Here is a 20,870-nt window from a genome sequence, read left to right as displayed (position 1 = left end):
TATATCGATTTCGACCAAAATCATCTCATCTTTCCAGTGGCATGCTTGGTTTGCCAAGTTACTGCCATGTTCATCATTTTCCTTCCGGAGCACGCATATGCATCGCATATCATATCTTGCATATCATACATGTTTTGCATCATGTTGCTTGTGCATTTCTCTCGATTGATTGTGGTTCCGTTGCTTGTATTCTTGTCTTGGGTAGAGCCGGGACACGAGTTCGTGAACGAGGAACCTGTTGAGTACGCTTACGAGGATCAAGCTTTCGACAACTCTGAGAACCTTGCAGGCAAGATGACCACCCCTCGAAATCACTTCTATCTTTGCTATGCTAGTTGTTCGCTCTATTGCCATGCTACGCTACCTATCACTTGCTATATCATGTCTCCCATTTTGCCATGTCAGCCTCTAACCATCCTTTCCTAGCAAACCGTTGATTGGCTAAGTTACCGCTTTTGCTCAGCCCCTCTTATAGCGTTGCTAGTTGCAGGCGAAGTTGAAATTTGTTCCATGTTGGAACATGGATATGTTGGGATATCACAATATCTCTTATTTAATTAATGCATCTATATATTTGGTAAAGGGTGGAAGGCTCGGCCTTATGCCTGGTGTTTTGTTCCACTCTTGCCGCCCTAGTTACTGTTATACCGGGATTATGTTCCTTGAGTTTGCGTTCCTTACGCGGTCGGGTGATTTATGGGACCCCCTTGACAGTTCGCCTTGAATAAAACTCCTCCAGCAAGGCCCAACCTTGGTTTTACCATTTGCCACCTGAGCCTTTTCCCCCGGGTTTTCGCGAGCCCGAGGGTCATCTTATTTTAACCCCCCCCCCCCGGGCCAGTGCTCCTTCGAGTGTTGGTCCGAACTGAGTAGACTGCGGGGCCCCCTCTTGGAAACTCGAGGTCTGGTTTTACTCGTAGGATGTCTCATCCGATGTGCCCTGAGAACGAGATATGTGCAGCTCCTATCGGGATTTGTCGGCACATTTGGGTGGCTTTGCTGGTCTTGTTTTACCATTGTCGAAATGTCTTGTAAACCGGGATTCCGAGACTGATCGGGTCTTTCCGGGAGAAGGTTTATCCTTCGTTGACCGTGAGAGCTTATGATGGGCTAAGTTGGGACACCCCTGCAGGGTAATATCTTTCGAAAGCCGTGCCCGCGGTTATGAGGCAGATGGGAATTTGTTAATGTCCGGTTGTAGAGAACTTGTCACTTGACCCAATTAAAATACATCAACTGCGTGTGTAGCCGTGACGGTCTCTTCTCGGCGGAGCCCGGGAAGTGAACACGGTATGAGTTATGTATGACGTAAGTAGGAGTCAGGATCACTTCTTGGTCATTGCTAGTTGACGACCGCTCCGTTGCTTCTCTTCTCGCTCTCTCTTGCGTATGTTAGCCACCATATATGCTTATTGCCGCTGCAGCTCCACCTCATTACACCATCCTTTCCTACAAGCTTAAATAGTCTTGATCTCGCGGGTGTGAGATTGCTGAGTCCCCGTGACTCACAGATTCTACCAAAACAGTTGCAGGTGCCGACGATGCCAGTGCAGATGATGGCGTCGATCTCAAGTGGGAGTTCGACGAGGAACGTGGTCGTTACTATGTGTCTTTTCTTGATGATCAGTAGTGGAGCCCTGTTGGGACGATCGGGGATCTAGCATTTGGGGTTGTCTTATTTTCATCTGGATTTTGACCGTAGTCGGTCTATATGTTTGTATTTTGGATGATGTATGAATAATATTTATGTATTGTGTGAAGTGGCGATTGTAAGCCAACTCTTTATCCCATTCTTGTTCATTACATGGGATTGTGTGAAGATGACCCTTCTTGCGACAAAACCACTATGCGGTTATGCCTCTAAGTCGTGCCTCGACACGTGGGAGATATAGCCGCATCGTGAGCGTTACAGAGGACCGCCGCCAAGCCGCGCTTCGTGCCGTGAGGTACCAGCAGGCACTGCGACGGTATCACTTCTGTAGCGTCCGCTCCAGGGCCCTCGAGGTGGGTGACCTCGTCCTGAGACGGGTGCTCTCCAGGGAGGGGCTTCACAAGCTCTCGCCCACGTGGGAGGGCCCATTCAGGATCGCCCGTGTCTCCAGGCATGGCGCTGCGCGCCTAGAGATGCAGGACGGGGTCCCCATCCAGAACGCCTGGAACATCCAGCACTTTGAAAGTTTTATCCGTGATCAAGGCCATGCGCCTCTCAAGTCTCCACTCGTGACACTCTCACGTAATAACGAGTTGGGGTTGTACATGCCCCAGAGTCTCCTGAGCGCCACCCCTGGGCCTCACGGGGGCTCCCACCCACGTCCTAGTGGAGGCCCCATGCTCTGCGGTGGCGGGAAGACCAGAAGACTAGTATAGGTGCCAGACGCGGCTGTTCTTTTGCTTGCTTTCTGTATCTGATTCGCAACTTCTTGGAATGAAAATTGAAGTTCTCGCGTCTATATTTGAAAGGGTTGGGAAATTTTTCTCCTTGCAACGTTTGTTTTCTCAGGACTTGCCTTAGGGAGAGTGACAGTTGCTCGTCGCTTTTCCTCGCGCGTCGCGCGTGTGGTGGCTGGGCACGGTGTGTGTGTTTGGGCCCGCCCATGAACACACCTCGCCAAAGCCTTGGTGTCCTAACCTTTGGCGTCTTAATCCTCGTGCGGCGCTCTTAAACGAGCCAACCGGCACCCACACCCTCCCGAGTCCGTGCCTCCGGGCATCGCGACGCGGCGTGCCAGCAACTACCGGCCCACGCTCGGGGGCTCGCGTGAGGTATGGAATCTCCGGAGGTCCCCTAACGTCGCAGCCACAGGCCGCCTCCCCAGGCCTCCCGAGGCCTGAGGACCTTCGAATCCTCAAGAAGGAAACCTCTAGAGGACCTCTCCAAAGCAAGGGGTCTGCAGGAAGTCCAAGCTCCGGAGAGGCTCGCTCTCACGCCACGGAGTCTACCACAAGCACACTAAGCTAAGTCATCCCAATCATAATCAGCGGCAACACGGATATTGGGAAGCAATATAAAAATGATAAAAATAATGGCGCAAGCGCCATGGTCCACTACACGCCCGACAGGGCTTTCCACTTTTCTGATGCAGGAGAAAGAAAGAAGCAAAAGCAGCCGTGCAACTACAACGGCTCCCGAGGCTCGGCTCCAGCAACGCCGCGCTCAGTCGGAGTCCTCCTCCTGCTTCACTGGGGCGCGGCGGCGAGGTGGCTTGTCGCACTCCCTGGTCCGAGCTCGGCGTCGTGGAGGCTCATCGTAGTCGCCGTTGCTCGTGCTCTCCCCAGGCGAGGAGCCGCCGCCGTTGGAGGCATCGTGGCCATCGCCAAGGGCAAGCTCACCGCCAGGGATGCTACCGCCCCTCCGACCATCATTGTCGGAGGGGTGGACGTCGTCGTTGTCGTCGCTCTCCGGGTAGCACCCTAGGCGCCGGCCATCTTCCTCGAAGACCCTGACGTTGAGGGTCGATGCGCCGTTGTACCAGAAGTGGAGGGTACACCTCCGCTGCAGGCCGCGTGCGCAGGCGAACGGCTGCCACCCATGATTCAGGAACATGTTGCCGGCGGGGTGACCTCGACCTCCATCCATGAGGCCCTGCTGCAGCAGCCATTGACCTCCACCCATGAGGCCCTGCTGCAGCAGCCATCGACCTGCAGCCAGAGGCCACCAGGTCCCCCTGCCGGTAGCGCGCCCGCAAAGAAGCGCGGGAGCTGGAACCAAACACCTGCGGACCTCTTTGCCCACACCACGAACTCCGAAGACGCATCAGCCGAGTGAGATCGCGGGCACGGTGGCCGGACGGTTGCCGCATGCCTCTCCCCTTCGCTACGACCACCCCAGACGCAGCAGCTTCCGCCGCGGGAAGGAGCACCCCCACGATTGCCGGAGGCAGCGCCAGCCTTCAAGGTGGTGCGCCCACGCCCTTGGAAAGCCACCGCTGGTGTTGCGGTGTACTTGCGGGGACGACCGCGGCCCCCCTTGGGCGGCGGCGAGCCCGGTCCCTCCTTCGGAGCTTTTCCCTTCTTCGCGGTGGAAAACCTCCTCACCGGTGCCATGGACGCTCTGGCAAGACGGAGGAGCGAAGAAGGAGAAGCAAGAGACGAGAGGATGAAGATGAGCTGGGGGCTCCGCCCCCTCTCCCATTTATAGCTGGAGGAAGGCTACCCGCCGACCTCTCACATTCCGAGCAAAGATGGCCTTTCTGCATGTGCCAGGCAGTTGTCAAGTCAGGCAGTTGCCGAGGCAGCATGTGGAAGTGGAGGCGCCCACGTCCAATCAAGCGCCACGCGTTGACTCGGTCCGCAGGCAATTGGGGCTCGCGGCGCTCCACCCTTACCCTTTGGCTTCGCCTCGAAGCCAAATCCGAGCGTGCCTTGGGCCTGGGGGCTACTGTCGGTGTTCTGGGAACCAGGGTACCCAGACTTGCCTACCTGTGGCCCACGGCGTGGCTCCATCGGTGGCCTGGTAGGGCCCATCTACGACACCAACAAGACAAGACCCTCGCGAGGGGCCAAGCCTCGCGAGGTGAATGACGCCAAGACCTCCTGAGGGAGCGGACTCCCTAGGCCGCTCCTGAGGAGCGGAGATTTTGTAGGTGCCCAACCTCATGAGGTTGGGGTGACGCAAGCCATGACGACCAAGGTCAGGCAGGCGCCAGCGGGCACATAGGAGCCAAATTCCTCTTTGGTGCTAAAGAGGCAAGCGCATGCACGGAGTCCCGAGGAATCAGCCAAAGGTGTCCATTCCCACGCAACGAGACCAAGACCGCCAGGACGACAGGACGGATGTCATCGCCGAGCCTACCGCAGCCTCACGACTAGAAGCTTTGCAGGCGAAGACCACCTTTCGTCAGGATAAGATGTACTACTTGTCCCCTTTCAAATTGGCCACTGTGGGATTCCTTCCCGCCTACGTTTTGGGGGGAAGAGGACCGAGGCCACTATGAGTATAGGCTAGCCACCACCAAGAGGGGAGGGACGATCCGATCCCCTCGGCTCATTCACTCACCAGAGCAAACCTCGCGAGGTTGTTCTTCCCTTGTACAAGTTCTTCCTCAGCCCCTCGTGAGGCAAATCCACCACAAAGCAGGAGTAGGGTCTTACACCGCAAGGTGGCCCGAACCTGGGTAAATGATACGTCTCCAACATATCTATAATTTTTGATTGTTCCATGCTATTATATTATCCATCTAGGATGTTTTATATGCTATTTTATATGATTTTGGGAACTAACCTATTAACCTAGAGCCCAGTGCCAGTTTCTGTTTTTTCCTTGTTTTTGAGTATCGCAAAAAAGGAATACCAAACGGAGTCCAATTGACGGGCCAATTTTTGATGTTTTTTATGGACCAAAAGAAGCCCCCGGAGTAAAAGAGTTGGGCCAGAAGAGTCGCAGGCCGTCCATGAGGGTGGGGGCGCGCCCTACCCCCTGGGCGTATCCCCCTATCTCGTGGACGACTCGGAGACTCCCCTGACATGAGACCTACGCTAAAAATTCCTATAAATACAGAAACCTCCAGAAAATAACCTAGATCGGGAGTTCCGCCGCCGCAAGCCTCTGTAGCCACCAAAAACCATCGGGAACCTGTTCCGGCACCGTGCCGGAGGGGGATCCCTCACCGGTGGCCATCTTCATCATCCCGGCGCTCTCCATGACGAGGAGGGAGTAGTTCACCCTCGGGGCTGAGGGTATGTACCAGTAGCTATGTGTTTGATCTCTCTCTCCCTCTCATGTTCTTGATTTGGCACGTTCTTGATGTATCACAAGCTTTGCTATTATAGTTGGATCTTATGATGTTTCTCCCCCTCTACTCTCTTGTAATGGATTGAGTTTTCCCTTTGAAGTTATCTTATCGAATTGAGTCTTTAAGGATTTGAGAACACTTGATGTCTGTCTTGCGTGGATACCCATGGTGACAATGGGGTATTCAATTGATTCACCTTATGTATGTTTTGGTGATCAACTTGCAGGTTCCGTGACTTTGTGAACTTATGCATAGGGGTTGGCACACGTTTTCGTCTTGACTCTCCGGTAGAAACTTTGGGGCACTCTTTGAAGTTCTTTGTGTTGGTTGAATAGATGAATCTAAGATTGTGTGATGCATATCGTATAATCATACCCACAGATACTTGAGGTGACATTGGAGTATCTAGGTGACATTAGGGTTTTGGTCGATTTGTGTCTTAAGGTGTTATTCTAGTACGAACTCTATGATAGATCAAACGGAAAGAATAGCTTCATGTTATTTTACTACGGACTCTTGAATAGATCGATCAGAAAGGATAACTTTGAGGTGGTTTTGTACCCTACAAGAATCTCTTTGTTTGTTCTCCTCTATTAGTGACTTTGGAGTGACTCTTTTTTGCATGTTGAGGGATAGTTATATGATCCAATTATGTTATTATTGTTGAGAGAACTTGCACTAGTGAAAGTATGAACCCTAGGCCTTATTTCCTAGCATTGCAATACAGTTTGTGCTCACTTTTATCATTAGTTACCTTGCTGTTTATATATTTTCAGATTAAAGAAACCTATATCTACCATCCATATTGCACTTGTATCACCATCTCTTCGCCGAACTAGTGCACCTATACAATTTACCATTGTATTGGGTGTGTTGGGGACACAAGAGACTCTTTGTTATTTGGTGTCAGGGTTGTTTGAGAGAGACCATCTTCAACCTACGCCTCCCACGGATTGATAAACCTTAGGTCATCCACTTGAGGGAAATTTGCTACTGTCCTACAAACCTCTGCACTTGGAGGCCCAACAACGTCTACAAGAAGAAGGTTGCATAATAGAGATCAAGCAGTTTCTGGCGCCGTTGCCGGGGAGGTTTGTGCTTGAAGGTATATCTTTAGATCTTGCAATCGAATCTTTTTGTTTCTTGTTTTATCACTAGTTTAGTCTATAAAAGAAAACTACAAAAAAATGGAATTAAGGTTGCCTCATATACTTCATCTTTTTAATGTCTTTCGTGAAAATAAGTATTCCGATAATTGTGCCAAAGTGTTAGAAGAAGAATGCATTAAAATGTTTGGCACTAAATCTTTGAATGACGAGCATGATTGCAATGTTGTTAGTATGAATTCTTTGAATAACCATGATGCTAATGATATGCAAAGCCACAAGCTTGGGGATGCTATGTTTGATGAAGATGATATGTTTAGTCCCCCAAGTTTTGATGAGCAAATTTATTATGATGATAGCATGCCTCCTATTTATGATGATTATATTGATGAAAGTGGGTTTGGAAGAGTGTCAACTTTAGTAAGTAATGATCCCACTATTTTGGAGGATGTTGAATCTTATTGTGATAATTATGAAAGTGGATTTGGAGAGGTCATGACTTTATTTAGTGATGAATCCACTATTTCGGAAGAGGTTCCAATTCATTATGAGAATAAAGTTGCTATCTATGATGATTATTGTGATGACATGTATGCTATAAAGAATAATTATAACCATGAAACTTGTCATCATGATTTTAGTTTTCAATTGGATTATGCCTCACATGATAATTATTCTGTTGAGTTTGCTCCCACTATTATTCATGAGAAGAATTTTGCTTATGTGGAGAGTAGTAAATTTTCTATGCTTGTAGATCATGAAAAGAATGCTTTATGTGATGGTTATATTGTTGAATTCATTCAAGATGTTACTGAAAATTATTATGAGGGAGGAACATATGCTTGTAGGAATTGCTTCGGCCTATTTATAAGGCGAGCTCATAAGTGGGCGCGAGAATCAAGGAGACCATGGCGTGGTTATCTCCCCACGAAACGCCTCGATTTTCGGGATGACAGTAAATGTAAAGATCCGTTGCGAATCTGGTGGAGTAAAAAACGGGCTTAGTGGAAGATGATGTCACGGCGGATTACCCGGAGTCCAGAGGATGATGTCACGCCGGGTTATGGCCTTCACACAATGGTAAGCCGGAGGTTTTCTGTCGAAGGAATGGGAGATTGACATGAGCCAGCTCAAATCAATCTGGGGCCTAATGTTGAGGATATAGACCTTAGAGTCACCCGCCAGGAGGGGCCGGGTTACTCATATGGTCATTGCTAGAAGCCCGGTGCCAAGCCTGAAGACGGTGGGCCAAAGATGGGCTTAAGACCCGGATATGGCTTAAAGCCCGTAGTTGCAATCATTATTATGCTAGAACTTGTAGTGTAAGGCAAGAATAGTTGAGAGTCCGAGCCGGACACTCTTATGAGCCGGCCGGGACTCTGAGAGCTGCAGGGCGTCAGCCTCCCTATATAAAGGGACGACCCGGCAGCGGTTTAAGGCAGAGAACAATCTCATCGAGAGCCGGGCAAAACAGTTTAGTTCCCTGGCGATCGTAACCCTAATCAATACCACCTCAAACTGGACGTAGGCTTTTACCTTCACCGTAAGGGGCCGAACCAGTATAAACCTTCGTGTTCCTTGTCCCGCATTAACCCTTCAAGCTTCCTTGCTGCGATGGCTCCACGACGAAGTCCTAGCACGAGGACATCTGCCGTGACAATTCCACGACAGTTGGCGCCCACCGTGGGGCCAGCGCACGGTGGATTTGAGTTCTTGAAGGGCAGCTTCGAAGGGCTCAAGGGATACGCTGTGGGCCGGATGACCAAAAGTCGTCGCGGCAAGCTCTATGTCGACGATGCAAACTGGGGCCCCGACGCCAGCTCAATTGAGTACGGGTACCGGGTCCCCTTCGGCGGAATTCATGTTTTCATTGGCAAGATTGGTGAGTCGGGTCTCTGCGCCGATCTCGTCGAGACGGCTCAGCGTGCACGACCCGCCCCGGCCCGGCCTGCCTTAAGGCATGCTTTTGTGGGATGTATCCATGGAGGGCCCTCCGATCGATCTGGATCTGGTGATGAGGCGACCGCCGGCTCTGACGACGAGTCGACCACCGATGAATCAAACTCGTTGTATCAACTCCAAGATGGCAGGCTCATGGGTTACTCCGATGGTGACAGTATTCCGGACCCGTTTGAGCCGCCAAGTCAGGTTGGAGTCTTTATGGCCGGTGCGCAGCCCGTTCAGAACCTCGCTGCTGGAGCGGGAAACCCTGTGCCTTCTCCGGCTCAGGTGCTAATGGATCTCACGGATAAGATGACGGCGTTGTTAACCGCTACGGTTGACCCGGCAGATCAAGCTCAGTATGATGCGGAGGTGGCGCAGTTAAAATTGGATCTAGTGAAAGCCAAGGAGGATCTGGCAGCGGAGGGGATCAGGATGGCTGCGGAAAAGGGCGGCTCTCGACGCCCAAACCCAGTTGATTCAAGCGCAGTCCTTCCGGCTAACGATGGATCAAAACGCGTCCAATGAGGTCCTGAGAAGGAGGCATCAAAAGGCCCAATCTCGACTCCCTCCGGTTTACGATCCGCGAAACCTGTCGGGTGGTTGGTGCGACATATGCCAAAGGATGGCTTATCATTGTGGGAGCCAATAAAACGTCGCCGGTGCCTGGAAACGGGATGAGGCGAAGACATGCACGCCGGCGAATCTTACCCAGGTTCGGGGCTCTCCGAGGAGATAACACCCCTAGTCCTGCTCTGCGGGGTCTCCGCATGATCACTAGCTCGATAAAGAGTAGCTACAATCGCTCCTAGAGCTGTTGGGATCAAGGGAGAAGAAGAACAAGGCTAGCTCTTGCTTCTCTCTATCTATGGTGTGTGTGTGTGTGTGTGCTATGCTTGGAAGCCAAACATGCAGAGGTGCCCACTATGCTTGGGTGCGAACCCTTTGCATGGGTGCTCCGGGGGGTTTATATAGGCCTACCCCCCGGGGGTACAATGGTAATCCGACTGGGAACTGGCCCCAGCTATCAGTGTCTACGCCTGCCGGCTCCTCCGCCGGCTGCTGGGTCCTGCCGGCTGCCGGCTACTCGGTCGACAGGCCGGCCCCACCGCCTAGGGTCTTGTCGGCGGCTGCTTACTGTAGCCGCGCCTCTGATGGTGAGGGCTTTGTCGAGGTAAGCGTGGCTACAGTGATCCGCGTCGGGGGCTATCACTGTAGCCTCGCCTCGTCTTGTCTCCTTAAATGGGCTCCTGCTTCGAGGAAGGGAATAGCCGGCTTTTGGAGGCCGGCTATGCTCCTGGCCGACTAGGAAAGGCTGGGCCGCCTTCACGCCTCCCTCTGGCTGAAGGGGCCTGCAGTCCTTGGGCCGTACAGGAGGGGGTCGTGGATGACGTCGCAGCTGGCGTGGCTACAGTGCCCGGCCGCACGGGAGACATCCCTCCCGTACGGCCTCCTGTAACCATGCCTGCCTCGGGCTTCGGGGGTCGTGGGCCGCACTGTGGCCATGCCCCGTCAGGTTGTCGTTATGTTGGAGTAGTTGTGGTCTCGACCGGCTTCTAGGAGTCGGCGTTCTTCTTGGCCGGCTTCTTGGAGTCGGTGAGGCTGGGTCGCCTTCCGGGAGTCGGCTTTAGTGGTAGCCGGCCGGGGAAGGCGGCCCAAATGCTTGGAGTGCTTGAAGGCCCAAAGGCCTGATAAATTTTCTGAAGAACCAGGGGTAGTCGGTTAGGCTACCCGTGGTCGTTTACCCCGACAGTAGTCCCCGAAGCTGATCGGGCTTCGAGGTGGAGTAGGGTTCGAGAAGCTCGAACAGCTTCCCATCGCGACAAGCCGGCAGCTGGGAGCCGGCCTTGGCCAGGCACGTCGCCTAAGCCGAAATATTCTGGAGTCGGAGGGCGGGAACCCGCTCGCACGTGCGCCGGGCTGCGGGCCGGCCACGGGCCGACGGCGCGCCACGTAGCCGGAAAGCCTGCCAGCCCACGCGCGAGACGGGACGTTGCCGCAGAGAGGGGGCCCGCCACGTCCGCGCCCCAGCCCAGGCGCGGATCTTTTGTATCCCGGAACCGCCCACATGTTCCGTGCGGCAGTTTCGGCTCGCACTTATGCGTAATAAACGCGAGACGTGGGGGGAGTGGGCGCAGTTAATCCCACGTCTCCCCCCACGTCCGGCCTCTTCGGCCGCGTGAGGCTATAAGTAGGGGGAGGTGGAGGGCGGCAAACCGTCGCACGCTCCTCCTACTCCCTTCGTCTTCTCGCCTTGCTCGTTCCTGCGACAGCGCCTCGCCGCCGCGCTCTTCCTTCGCACGCTCCTCCGCCGCCGTGCTAGCTTCCGCCATGCCTCCCCACGTAGAGCAGCTTGGCGGGGATTGGGATGGCTCCATCGTCCACAACGACCACATCGACTTCCTCCGCGACACACGGCGTCTGCCCAGTGCGGACAAAGTGGAGGTCCGCCTCGCGCCGGAGAAAGAAATCAGGCCGGCGCCGCGGGATGGCGAGCGGGTGGTCTTCCGCTCGCACTTCCTGCACGGCTTCGGCCTGCCAGTGAGCGCCTTCTTCCGCTCCTGGCTGGACTTCTATCAGCTCCAGCCGCACCACCTCACCCCCAACGCGGTGGTGCTGCTGTCGGCCTTCGTCACCCTGTGCGAGGGCTATCTCGGCGTCCTCCCCACCCTCGAGCTCTGGGGGGAATTCTTCCAGTCGAAGCTGGGTACGCGCAGCAAGGGCGTGCCGGCCCACACTGGCGCCTTCATCGCGTCGCGGAGATTGGGCGCCGACAACCCCTTCCCCGTCATCACGCTGATCCAATCGGTGAAGAAGTGGCAGAAATCATACTTCTACGTGCGGAACATCGCTCCCCGGGGCAACTACATCAACCTGCCGGCTTACGTAGCCGGCCCACCGGCGGGGAGGCTACCCCAGTGGTCCTTCCGGGCGGTGACGCTATCGCAGGGAGGGAACGCCGCCATCGCCCGCCTGCGGGTGATGGTCCAGTCGGAGGGCCTGACGGGGCCCGACCTTCTGGCCGCGTTCGTCACGCGCCGGGTCCTCCCGCTCCAGAGCCGGCCTCATCTGATCTGTCAGATGAGCGGCCAGCTCGATCCAAGCCGGATGTGCACCAAGGAGATGCCGCAGGCCGACGCGGCCGACATGGTGAACTACCTCGCCAACTGCCAGCTTCCCGACGACTGGCAATTCGGCAAGGAGCCATATAGCCGCGCCAATCCTCCGCCTACGGTACGCTCCCCTTCTCTTTTTCTCTCTTTCTCTCTCAGCTTTCTCGCCGAGTTCCTCTGGGCCGACTCTAACTCAGTCGGCTCGCTTTTTGACAGAATCCTCTGCTTCGGCCGGCCGGCGGGGCGGACGTGGAGCGCCGCTTCGCCCCCGACCGGACCGAGCACGACCAGGAGGACCCCGATCTGGGGGCGGTCCACATGGAGGAAGCCGCCGAGCCGGCTGGTGGCCAAGCCGGCGGCGAAGCAGGCGGCGCCGGGTTCTCCGCGACCTTCGATGATTGGCCAGACGAGGACGAAGCCGAAGTCGTCCCGCCCCACCAGCCAGCCTCCGGACGCGGCGCGGGCTCCTCCGGCGCGCAGCCTGCTCGGGGTAGAGGCCAGAAATGTCGCGCCACCCAGGGCATGTTCGGTAGCCGGACGAAGAAGCCGAGGGGTGGGGCGGCAGCCACCAGGCGGGAAGAAGCGGCCGTGAAGGCGGCTCGCTTCCGCAGAGTGGTGAAGCAGCCGCAGGCTGTGTCAGCGTAAGCTTTCTCTCTTTCTGTGTATTCTCCTTCTTTCTTTTCTTGGGTGGTCTTCTGAACCTTTGTCTTCTTTTCTTTGATCAGAGCTCCACTGTCACTCGAGCGGGCGGCTGCCGGCTCCGTTGTCGAGTCGCCAGGGGGCTCTGGGAGCACCACCCGCCGCGTAGATCCCCGCGCCGCCCTCCTGGAGGCGACGGAAAGGAACGCGCGGGAGGTGCGGGAGGAGCAGGAAGCGCGGGAGGCGGAGGCACGGAAGGCAGCCGCCGCCCAGGCAGCTCGGGACGAGGAAGCGGCGAAGGCGCTCGCCGAGGCTGCAGCCAAGGCCCAGGCAGAGGCCGAGGCCGAAGCGGCGGCAGGGGAGGCCTTGATGGTCACCCCCCTGCGCGCCATGGCGCCCGGGGACGCGGATCCCTCGCCAGGGGAAGCCAGTGGTTCCCAGCCGGGTCTGGGCGGGAGCGGCGACGACGTCATCTTCGTGAGGGAGGCGCCGGGGCCGACTCCTCCGACTAGGGCGGCCCAAGGCAGTCAGACCGAGCCTGCGCTCGCACGGTCGGCGGAAGGCGAGCCGGCCGCGGGAGCTGAGGTGGCAGTCCGGGTTCCGCCAAGCCGGCGCGCAGGGAAGGCCGTGTCGGAGCCGCATAAGGCGGCGTCGGAGCCACGGCCGGCCGTGGGCTCCAGCTCGTCGGCCCGAGACGCGGAGGCGGCCAGCGCTACCTCCGGGTGGACGCCAGGCGGAGGGACAGCCGTGGTGAACATCGCTGCACAAGACGTCCGGACCCGGCACCAGAACCAAGCCGCGACGCTGAGGCAGTTCACCGACGAATTCCTCGCCACGTGGGCAAACATCCGGGTTCGTATTCTCAACTTTGCCCTTGACTTTTCTCGTGGGGGCGCGTCAGCGCACCCACTGGGTGTAGTCCCCGAGTTCCGAGTCGGCTGCTGAGCAGGCGGCTTGGAACTTCTTGGTGGATTTGCCTTTGCTATTTTTGTTCTTACTTCGGTCTTCTGTCCATCTTGCAGGACTACCACAACCTCCGAGCGGCCGCCTTCAACTCCCAGGCTCGGGAGCTGACGCAGAAGACCGCCGATCTCACTGAAAGCCGAGGTATGTGACTTGATCTCTATCTCATGTGGGGGCGCGTCAGCGCACCCACTGGGTGTAGTCCCCGAGATTCGGGCCGACTGCTGAGCAGTCGGCTCGGATCTTCCTTGATGATTTCTCATTGTTCTTCTTCTTCTGTCTCTGCAGCGGCCAACGCCAGTCTGAGGGCACAGCTGGGGGAGTCCCAGACTGCTCTTCGTGCCAAGGACGCGGAACTCGCCGCCTTGGTGCAGGAGCGCGACCGCCTGGTCAAGAAGCTGGCCGACCAGGAGGAAAGCCACAAGGCGGCGCTGAAGGCCGCACAGGACCGCAAAGCCGCCCTCCAGGCCGAGTACGAGACGGAGGCGGCCGGCTGGGACGAAGCCAGGCAGACTCTGGTCTCCGGCTATGGCCAGATTGAGGATCTGGTTGACGGTAAGTCGTCTACCCCTTCGTCCTTTCTTGCCATCTGTCATTTTGACTTGTTTTTCTGATTTGGGGTTCTTCTTTTCTTTTCTTCTTCACGCAGAGTACTTCCCTGGCTACTCAACTGCTGCCAACCAGGCCATCGAAGCTCGTCGCCAGGCGAAGAGGCAAGCCGGCTTCGAGATCTCGCCAACCGCCGGCCGCTCGCTGGAGGAGCAGCTCCTGGCGATCTAGGCTCGTATCCAGCCGGCTCACAGGCTGCTCCGCCGGCTTCAGCGTGCCGGGTCACAGGTCTTGGCCGCCCTCTGGCCCAGCCAAGTGGTCCCGCGCACTCCTAGTCGGACCGCCGATTGGCTGGAGGTGGCCGTCGGGCGCTTCGAGGCTTGGAAGGCGTCAGCGGCCCGCTCCGGCGCCGGGCGGGCGCTGGAGTTCGTCAAGGCCTAGTATCCCGGCCTGAACTTGGACCAGCTGGCGACCTGGCGGCAGCAAGCCGACACGGAGCTCGAGCCGGCGCGGTCGGCCATCATTCGGCAAGCTTCGGCGATCGCCGACTACACCGACACCAACGTCTTCGCCCCCGAGGTGGACGACAATGGAGTCGCCCAGCCGGAAGATTGGTTCGGGCTGGACCCGGCGTACGGCGAGGACTCGGTGGAGGAGATCGACTCCAGCGACGAGGGTGAGGAGGAGGAGGAGGAGGAGGAGGGTGAAGGCGCCGAGCCGGCTGGTGGAGAAGCCGGCCAGCCTGACCGCGCCTCCAGCACTACGTCGCGTGCGAGTGCGTCTCCTGCCGCGGGAGGCGGTCAAGCTGGGACCAGCTAGGCGGCCACTCCCTCAGCCGGCGAGCTGCCTTCACCGACCAGCTCGGCCTCCAAGTCATGCCTTAGTCTTCTTTCTTTGTTTTCCTGTCTTGTTACTTTGAACAATGTTCGGTTAAGTCTGCGCAATTCCACCCACTGGGTGTATTCAAACTTAATTCTGTTGCCAGCCTTTAGGCGGCTTTATGTATATAAGTTATGCAATCGGCTTTTCCTTGTACTTTTGCTTTTTGTCCTTCTGCTTTTTTCCTTTGCCGCCCTCCCTTGGTTGCCGTCTCCCTAGTCAAACAGTTGTTCTACAAACTGCAGCCGGGGAGTGCCTGCCGATTGGGGAGGGGGAAGTACTTTTAGCTCTGCCAGACTTAAGCTAAGTTTTTTAGGAAGCCGGCCAGCCGGCTGTTGTGACAGTCGGCAGGCGTATATAGAGGCCGTCTTTTTGCTATATAGGTTAGTTGTTCCTTAGCCGTTTTCGTGTGGGCGTCCTTTCTGTCTTCTCTCTTGCTAGTCGGACAGTCAGTTCTTTGAGCTGCGACTTTCAACAAGAGAGGACTGGGGAGCCGGCGCACTACTTTGCTGACTTCGGGAAGAACTTATAATATAGCTTAAGGCGGCCAGTCCCCGGGCCGACTAGTCGGACCCGGTGCCGGACAAGGATTCAAAATGTAATAAGATATTCATGGGTATGACACTCGTCATCCATAGATAAATAAAAGGCAGTCCCCGAGTACTGTTCGGGGGGCCTGTTGGTTTGTAACTTAATACAAAAGGGGTAGCGTGATACATACTGCTTTTCAGCTGTAAAATCGTCTTAGGAGGTTTGCGTTCCATGGTCGCTCCGACTCCTTGCCGGAGTCGTCTCTCTTGCGTGCTCTTGGCTTTTGCGCGTCGATCAAGTAGTAGGAGTCGTTGCCGAGTGCCTTGCTGAGGACGAAGGGGCCTTCCCAAGGGGCCGAGAGCTTGTGCTGGCCGGCTGTTCGCTGGATCAGCCGGAGCACAAGGTCGCCCTCTTGGAAGGATCTTGGCTTGACCTTGCGGTTGTAGTAGCGGCGCAGGCCTTGCTGGTAGATGGAGGACCGGCTGAGGGCTAACAGCCGGCCTTCTTCCAGTAGGTCGACGCCGTCTTCTCTTGCTTCTTTGGCTTCCTCCTCCGTGTACATGGTGATCCGAGGCGAGTCGAACTCGATGTCTGTTGGGATGACAGCCTCGGCACCGTACACGAGGAAGAATGGAGTGAAGCCGGTTGACTTGTTGGGTGTAGTGCGCAGACTCCAGAGGACAGCCGGCAGCTCTTCGAGCCAGCAGCCGGCCGATCGCTCCAGTGGTACAACCAGTCGGGGTTTGATGCCGGAGAGGATAAGTCCATTTGCTCGCTCGACTTGGCCGTTTGACTGCGGGTGGGCAACGGACGCTAAGTCCAGTCGGATGCCCAGTGTCGCGCAGAAACGTGCCAGCGCGCCTTTGGCGAAGTTTGTGCCGTTGTCGGTGATGATGCTGTGCGGCACGCCGTACCGAGTGGTGATGTCGGTGATGAATGTCACAGCAGTCGGCCCGTTCAGCTTCTTAATCGGCTTTGCTTTGATCCACTTTGTGAACTTGTCCACAGCAACGAGTAGATGTGTCAAGCCACCGCGGGCCGTCTTGAAAGGGCCCACCATGTCCAGTCCCCAGACGGCGAAAGGCCAGGTGAGGGGAATGGTCTTGAGGGCAGAAGCCGGCAGGTGTTGTTTGGAACTGAAGACTTGACATCCTCTGCAGGTCTTGACTATTTCTTTAGCATCCTCCAAGGCAGTCGGCCAGAAGAACCCATGGCGGAAAGCCTTGGCCACGAGGGATCTTGAGGCGGCGTGATGGCCGCATTCGCCTTGGTGGATGTCTTTGAGGATTGCCACTCCTTTTTCTGGCTCGACGCAACGCTGGAAGACTCCAGTAACGCTGCGCTTCACCAGCTCCCTGTTGATTATTGTGTATGCTGTGGCTCGTCGTTGGACTAGTCTTGCTGCGATCTCGTCAGCCGGCAGCTCTCTGCTGACTAGGAACTTGAGGATGGGCAGGGCCCATGAGGGAGCTGTGACTTCTTCTGCTGTTAATGTAGCCACCATGACTCGGGTGGGTGGGTTGGGTGTTGCGTTGGGGTCGACCACCACTTCTTGCGTCGTTGCAGTCCCCGGGCCGACTGCTGCAGTCCCCGGGCCGGGTTCTGAAGTCCCTGGGCTGGGTTCGACTACGTCAGTCCCCGGGGCAGTCGTCGACGTCCCCGTGCCGCCTGCAAGATTTCTTGAGCCGGATCCGGCTGTTTCTGGCGCAGGCGGTACGAAGATGGAGTCCGACTCTGGAGACGGCTTGATGGACGGCTTGAGGAGGCGTTGGAGGGAGACGCCAGTCGGTATGGCTTGTCGGGTGGAGCCGATCCGTGCTAGGGCATCTGCTTGGTCGTTGTCGGCCCTTGGCACATGAAGGAACTCGCACCCTTCTAAGTATCCGCTCATCTGCTGGACGAGGAAGCGGTAGCTCGCCATGTTCGCATCCTTGGCGTCCCAATCGCCAGATGATTGCTGGACCACTAAGTCGGAGTCGCCGTAGCACAGGATCCGGCGTATGCCGAGCTCTTTGGCTAGCCGGAGCCCATGTACGAGCGCCTCGTACTCGGCCACGTTGTTGGAGGCGGCGAAGTGGATCTGCAGCGTGTACTTGAGCTTGTCGCCTTTGGGAGAGGTGAGGACGATGCCGGCTCCCAAGCCGGTGCGCATCTTGGACCCGTCAAAGTGCATCCGCCAATGGGTAGAGTCGGGAGCCGGCGGTAAGTACTGGGTCTCGTCCCAGTCGACGAGGAAGTCGGCCAATGCTTGCGACTTGATGGCGGTGCGGGGTTGATAGAAAATCGTGTAAGGCGCCAATGCAATGGCCCATTTGGCCACCCGGCCGGATGCATCCCGGCTGCCTATGATCTCGGCGAGCGGGGCAGTGCACACGACCATGATGGGGTGCTCTTGGAAGTAGGGCTTCAATTTCTTGGCAGCGAAGTACACCCCATAGCACATCTTCTGGTAGTGCGGGTAGTTTTGCTTTGAGCTGGATAGTACTTCGCTGAGATAGTAGACCGGCCTCTGGACCAGCTGGGCTCGGCCTTCCTCCGGGCGCTGGACCACAACAACAGTGCTGACGACTCGGCTTGTCGCGGCGATGTAGAGGAGCATGGGCTCCTTCTCAGTCGGCGCAGCCAGGACGGGCGGAGTGGTCAACATTTTCTTCAACTCATGGAAGGCTTGGTCGGCTTGATCATTCCACTCAAAGTGAGTGGACTTCTTCATGAGTCGGTACAGGGGGAGGGCCTTCTCTCCTAGTCGGCTGATAAAACGGTTCAGGGAGGCTAAGCAGCCAATGAACTTCTGCACATCTCGCAGCTTGGTGGGTATCTCCATCCTCTCGATGGCCTTGATCTTGACAGGGTTGCACTCAATGCCGCGTTCGGAGACCAGGAAGCCTAGCAGCTGGCCGGCTGGCACTCCGAACACGCAGTTCTCGGGGTTGAGCTTGATCTGGAATCGACGCAAGTTGGCAAATGTTTCCTTCAGGTCTTCCAGCAAGGTACCGCGCTTCTCTGTCTTCACCACAATGTCGTCTACGTAGACGTGGGCATTTCTGCCGAGTTGTTTCAAGAGACATTTCTGCATGCAACGCTGAAAAGTGGCACCGGCGTTTCTCAAGCCGAATGTCATTGTCAGGTAGCAGAAAGCTCCAAAGGGTGTGATGAAGGCAGTCTTCAGGCGGTCAGCTGGGTCCAACTTGATCTGATGATACCCTGAGTATGCATCCAAAAAACACAACAGCTCGCATCCGGCTGTAGAGTCTATCACTTGGTCAATCCGTGGCAAAGCAAACGGATCCTTTGGGCAGGCCTTGTTCAAGCTTGTGTAGTCTATACACATGCGCCACTTGTTATTCTTCTTCAAAACCAGAACTGGATTGGCAAGCCATTCTGGAAAGAACACTTCCATGATGAAGCCGGCTGCAAGGAGCCGGGCTATCTCTTCTCCCACGATTCTTCGCTTCTCTTCTGATAGTCGGCGGAGGGGTTGCTTGACCGGCTTCGCATCAGCTCGGACATGTAATTTGTGCTCGGCGAAATCCTTCGGGACACCCGGCATGTCCTTTGGGGACCATGCAAAGATGTCTCGATTCTCACGGAGGAAGTCGGCGAGCTCGCCTTCCTATTTGCTGTCCAAGTTCGCCCCAATCACGGCGAACCTCTCCGGGTGCTCCGGGTCTAGAGGTATCTTCTTCGTCTCTTTGGCAGGCTGGAAGGAGCCCTGCGCATCATAGTCCTTGGGGTTGGGGGACAAGGTCGGCTGCTTGCCGGCCATGGCCACAACCCGTTCCAGCATCTTCTTCTCTTCCGCCACCACGAGGGACTCGGCCAGCCGGCTGCTGGCCATGGCACACTCGATGGACTTCTTGTAGTCGCCGGCTATCGTGATGATCCCTTTCGAGCTCGGCATCTTCATCTTCAGGTAGGCATAGTGGGGCACAGCCATGAACTTGGCCAAAGCAGGTCGGCCAAGCAGTGCATGATAGGGGCTTTCCAAATCCACCACCTCGAACCATATTGCTTCCCGGCGGAAGTGATCTTTGTCTCCGAAGAGAACATCCATCTTGATCTTGCCGATTGGAGAGCAAGATAGGCCGGGTACGATACCATGGAAGACTGTGCGGCTCGGCATGAGCTGCTTCGCTTTGATGTTCAGCTTGTCCATGGTATCGCGGTACAGTATGTTGATACTGATTCCGCCGTCTATCAGGACGCGGGAAAATCTGGCAGCTCGCCTCTCCGTCGCAAGGGTGACGTCCAAAACCATAGCATAGGAGCCAGGCGAAGGCATCACCTCTGGATGGTGGGCCTGGCTCCAGCTGATGGGTTTTTCCGACCAGTGCATGAACTCGGCGGTGCTAGAGGCGACTGCGTTTACTTCTTGGTGCTGCCGGCGCCGGCTGCGCTTGTCGTCGACTTGACTTGTGAAGACAACGTAGGCGTCGTGCGCTTCAGGGAACTCGTCTTGGATGGCACTGACTGCCGGCCGGGCCGCCGGCTGCGGGGGAGCTGGAGGCGGCGGGCCGGGAGGCGGAGGCGGCACCATCCCTTCGCCCTTGGTGATGCGGGTGAGCCAATGGCATTTCCGTGTTGTATGGTTGGACGGCTTCGCGCCGCTGTGGAACTTGCAGGGAGCATCGAGTGCTTGTTCGTAGGAGAAGGACGGCTGCCAGGGCGGCCGGCCTCCCTTCTTCTTGGGAGCAGGCCGCTCTTCGGGCTGCTCGTCTTCAATGGTGGCCACCTGCCGACTGGAGGAAGTCGGCATGGGGCCCTTGCGCTTGTGGTCGTTCTGGTAGGGGCGCCGGTTTGGGTCGCCAGCCGGCGTCTTGGGAGCCGGAGCGACTACCTTCCCCGAGGCGTCCACTCGGAGCTCGGTCTTCATGGAGGAGTCGGCAGTGGCGTACTTGTCGGCGGTGATCAGCAACTCATCGAGGGTAGCCGGCTCGTCGCAGAGGAGTCGGTGCTTGAGGAGGGTGCCCTCTCGGCACCCGGCAGTGAAGTACTCGATGGCCTGGACCTCGGCCCATCGTGTGAGGTAGTCGCGGGTCGACTCGTTGGGCCCCTGGACGCAGAGGGAGAGCTGGCGAGGCTTGGGAGGCCGCTTGTAGGTGCTGGTGAAGTTGCGGACGAAAACCTCGGTGAAGTCCAGCCAGCTGTTGATGCTGTACGGCTTGAGGCTGTTGAGCCATGTGCGTGCCGTGCCCTGCAGCATCAGGGGGACGTACTTCACGGCAACGCGCCGGTTGCCGTTGGCGATGCTGACGGCTGTGGAGTAGTCGATGAGCCAATCTTTCGGCTTCACCGAGCCGTTGTACTTGGGCGTGTCTCTGGGGAGCGAGAACCCCTTGGGAAAGGGCTCGTCGCGGATGCGGGGGCCAAAGCATGGCGGGCCGACATCGTCTTCTTCTTCTAACGCCAGGGACCGA

The sequence above is a fragment of the Aegilops tauschii genome, chromosome 3 (assembly GCF_002575655.3).
Source record: "Aegilops tauschii subsp. strangulata cultivar AL8/78 chromosome 3, Aet v6.0, whole genome shotgun sequence".
In the NCBI taxonomy this organism is placed as follows: Eukaryota; Viridiplantae; Streptophyta; class Magnoliopsida; order Poales; family Poaceae; genus Aegilops; species Aegilops tauschii.
Note: the sequence above shows the minus strand (reverse complement) of the source record.